The sequence below is a fragment of the Centruroides sculpturatus genome, unplaced genomic scaffold, assembly GCF_000671375.1.
Source record: "Centruroides sculpturatus isolate CEXI.00-Female unplaced genomic scaffold, Cexi_2.0 scaffold1046, whole genome shotgun sequence".
Classification (NCBI taxonomy): domain Eukaryota; kingdom Metazoa; phylum Arthropoda; class Arachnida; order Scorpiones; family Buthidae; genus Centruroides; species Centruroides sculpturatus.
In genome coordinates, this window is record NW_019385209.1 from 110,760 (window position 1) to 115,451 (window position 4,692).

At 26.5% G+C, this 4,692-nt stretch overlaps 1 protein-coding gene across 1 annotated transcript in view; it reads left to right on the forward strand.

Moving 5' to 3' along the window:
* The first annotated feature begins 586 nt into the window (after positions 1-586).
* LOC111636145 overlaps positions 587-4,692 on the forward strand; it is a 44,299-nt gene continuing 40,193 nt past the window's right edge. Inside the window, exon 1 of the mRNA XM_023381324.1 lies at positions 587-707. The gene's annotated coding sequence lies outside the window, so the exon portion shown is untranslated. The remainder of the gene's footprint in view (positions 708-4,692) is intronic.

Consider the following 4,692-nt stretch of genomic DNA (forward strand, 5'->3'; position numbering starts at 1 on the left):
AGATTTTTATTTATGTTTTATTTTTTTTAATTTAAACACAATCTTATGTAAGTAAAATTTACTGACATTTTCAAATATAAGTTTGTATATGGAATGGTCAGTTAACTTCATTCATTCCTAAAGGGGGAAGGAATTCATATCTTTATATCAATTCTTGTATCTAAGTCCACGTTATACTTAAAACCTCAAATAATATTCATATGTAGAGAACAAGGGCGCGTTTGGAAATTGTAACCGGTAAAGTTATAATTTCCAAACGCGCCCTAAGTTTTAATGTACAGTATTTAAAATTTTCGGAAAAAAAAAACTATTCAATTTTATATGAAATAAATTCACTTCAAATAATAAAAATAATAAATTTTCTTTAATTGCGTAGCCAAATATAAACGTTAAAATTCTTTCTTTATTCATTCATAAATAAATATAAACATAAAAAAAAAATATTTAAACTTTTCAACAAAATTCTTTCGTACTAACAAGTAACAAAATAAAAGCGCCATCAATTAAACTTTACGACAAATTTAAAAACAATTACACGAAAAGACTCAATTTTTACATTTTAATACTCGTTTTAAATTTATAAAATTTATTTTCCGACCAACGAACGATTTTTATATTTATTTGTTTTTATTTTTAACTAAGAGGAACAGACGATCTTTTAACCATAAACAAAATGGCGACCATTGAAAGTTGAAGAATGGAATGAGGTAGGTTGAATTCATCAATTTTATGAAGCGTATCAGTCGGTTAAAACTGTTATTCACTTCGTAATTACGTTATAAATTAATATATTTATGAAAATAAACGTTGTATATTTACAAAAAACACACAATGAGTTCCCAACGACAGCTTAAATTACATGAAGTGAATAACTTTAAGAAATGACTTATTTACACAAAACACGAGCTATTTTTATTAAAAACGAATAACAAATTACACTATTACAATATCACAGCCTCTTTTTTTTATGTGTAATTCACACACACTTTAAAAATTTCAACTAATTGACAAAGATAATTTCTCAACCATGCAATTAAATATTTGTCCTAATTTAATATAAAACAACTATGATACACTTTGTATGTTGTTTTCATACTACAGATTACATTTTCTATACATTGTGAACTTTGAGAAGAAAGTAGTTAAAATTTTTATTGGAAGGCTGTGTGTGGAATTGTTGAATGGAATGAATTGGTTATATTAAGTAGCTTAAGTGTATGGGTGTGCTTTGCTTAAGGGCAGAAGGGTCGTTCTTCCCAGATACAAACTTACACGTTCAAATGAAAGCACGAGTACCAATTTTTAATTCGCCATCACTGATAATTTATTAACCTTGTTGCATTCTCTGGTTTTTTCTGAATTTGGGAGGATGGTTGCCCTCTGGTGGGGTGATTGGATGTCTTAGATTTCCTGAACTGTCCTAGGTTTTGACTGTTTTTAAGATTTCATTATATAGTTCAAACACTAAGACTGGAATAAAGTATGTCAGAAAAACACAAACCTACAAACCTTATAAGTGAATTTCATTGTATAAGGAAACAACATCTATTTTATAATTAACTGCACAACACGCAGGGATGAATATAAATGTGAATTGCATTAACCAATGTGAATACGATTAACATTTGAGTGACAAAGGTTTTAGTAACTCCTCCTTGGTGCTTTTACAGGCTTCTTTTTAATTCAAAACAGGCTGGCAGTTAACATTCAAATATAAAATCAAATCAAATTCGATTTTTGAAGAAGAGCCGAGAAGGAGTTACAAAAACCTTTGTCACTCAAATGTTAATCGTATTCACACCAGTTAATGGTTCATGTGAGTTGCATTTTATATTTTATAAAATTGGAACACATTTTATGCCAAAGATCCAAGTATTTTATTGATTAGCAAAATTTCTTATGCCTCAGAGTGAGCTGCTGGTCTCTTCTACCATAGAAGTATAAGCATTTGATTGTAAGATAAATTTTTGAATAAAGCTATTATATTGACATGTTAATAAATAACACTTCAATATAATGTGACTATTTTCTAGATCAATAAATAAATAAATTTTTAAAAATAATCGAAGTTCAATCAGTTTTAGACTTCATTTTCACTGATTTTCGAATGTGTCCCCTGTTGGGTTGTAAATTATATGGTTTGCTTATCTCTGATTCCTCAACTTGTATGCCCATGTTAAGTAGTCAGCTTTTGGATATGGTAACTTGTTTGAGAATTTTAAAAAAAAAGTAAGAAGGTTAACTGGGGTGACTTTGTCTCGGATTTCTCCTGTTTTTAAGCCTCAGTTATAGAATCAGTTTTTAAATAGAACTATTTTATAGTTCTTTTGATGCAATATAACAAATTTATTGGTCAATATATAAATATTTCTAAAAAAATCTAAATTTATCCATTTTTCATTTATTCTTAAGTATTCCAGCTTGAACAATAAATAATATGGTCACTCTAAGCTCAACATCTCATTGATTGATAGAAAATTAACAAAAAACATATTAAATTTTTAGTGAAATATGCCATTTAAATAAGGTATGAGATATTTATACATGCATAAACACAATGCAATTTATGTAAAAAGTTATTTATAAATATAAATGTATGTTAAGTGTATATAATTTGTTCAGAATTGGATGAGTAAGCATATAACCTTAGTCATTCATGAAATACTGTAAAGTGAACTTTTTCCTGTGAAGATAAACAGATATAAAACTAAATATTGCCATATATTAATTAAAAGTAGCACAACTACTAAATATTTAAAATTGTATATTAATATTTAATAGATTTTAGTAAAAATTTTGGGATTATATTAAGAAATAGTTAAACATTTTTGGTCTTTTCCACTATAGTCACTTAAAAAATAAAGCAAATTATTTTCTCAATTTGAAAATTCAGGAACAAACATGAAGCAAAGAATAATAACTTATATGGATTAACCTTTGATCTATTTTGTAATCTAGCAATTTTTAAAATAAAGATAGAACATCTTAGTTTGTTTATTTTTCATCATAATAGTTTACAGATACAATTGAATAAGTTGACTGATTGATTTTTATCATTTTAGAAAATTAACAATATTTATAAAACTTATTTTTGTAATCACTAAAAAGGGGGTTTATAAACGGACAAACAGATTTGTTATGTCTTTCATGTCCAACCAGAAATCAAGAATTTATAAAACTGAACTATGAAAATGCTGATAAAAATAAAATAAAATAGGGTAGAGTATTTTGTTCTCTGTTTCATAGTTATTCATAAATAACAATAGCTTTACATTTTTGAAAGAAAAGTGTTAAACTGAATATACCCAATTCTGATTTTGCACAATTTTGATTTAACATAGTTGGGAAAAAAAAAGAATTAAATTCTCTTTTTACACAATTTGTTTTGATCTAACACACGTCAATAAATTGGTTTTTTTTTAAATTTTCATTTGATTTTAATTCTTAAGAAAAAACATTTATGTTCTTTTCTAGAAAAGTGCTCACTTTTTAATTCTTTAAAAAAAAAATTCTTGAAATTTGCATTTAAAAGTGCTATAAACACTGAAGTAAGTTTTAAGATTTGATGAATTTTTCAACTTATTTGAATGTGTGTAGCAACGATTAGCCTTTCATTCTATCCTGTGAAGCTGTCAAGGAAAATGTAATTGAAGTTTGACAATTTGTTTATATGACTATTTCTTCTGATTTCTTTTAATATAGAAAAGTGTTTTTATGCCATTTGGTATTAAAAACTAGATGTATTCTGGTGTTTAATTAAAAATGCTACAGAAAAAATAAACTTTGTCTTCCTTTTGATGTATTAATTAAAATTGAAATATTTTGTTTAAACATATCCTATTATATTACTTGATTTATATTGGTTTTACTGGTTTTTAAGGAATAGAACCAGACTTCCATTTCTTCATATATACAATATATTTTTTACATAATATTTTTGGAAGTGTTTATACCATGTAAAAGAAGAATTGGGCATATTAATTCTTGATTGTGTTCTCAATCAGACCTTGTAATAAACAGATGAAATAATGACTTAATGAGTTTTCTACAATATTTTATAAAAATTCATAAAATTACTTATATGTACATTTATATATATAAAATTACATATCCTGATTGACTGACTGACTGATTCATCATCACTGAGAGCAAACCGCTGAACCTAAAGAGGTGAAATTTGATACACAGTTAGGGTACATCATGAAAATGCACACTAAGAAGGGATTTTTTGAAATTCCCCCACGGGAGGAGAGGGAGAGGATTAAGTCTTAACCTGAGGAACGGTTATTACTGTACTATTTTAGATACGATTTTTGTTTTTGATAGTAATAACTTAATTTCCAAATGTACAATATTTACCAAATCATCCAAATTGTTTGCCTGAGCAACAGCAGGCTCATTTGCTAGTACAGTACAGTGTTGTTTATCCGAATCAATTGGGAACTGCGGTTGTTCAGATAACCGATTATGTATGAAAAAATATATTAACCTATGAAATTTTTCTCCATTGCGTGTCGCTTTTTGTTGAATTTTCGTCGATGTTAAGCCTAACGAAAATTTTTATAATAATAATCGTGGCTATTGTATCATTAAAAATTATTTCTTTATTTTGTACAAACAAAATAAATATATTGAAAAATATAAAAACAAAAAAATTTATACTTTAGAAGTTAATCTAGTATCAAAAATGTT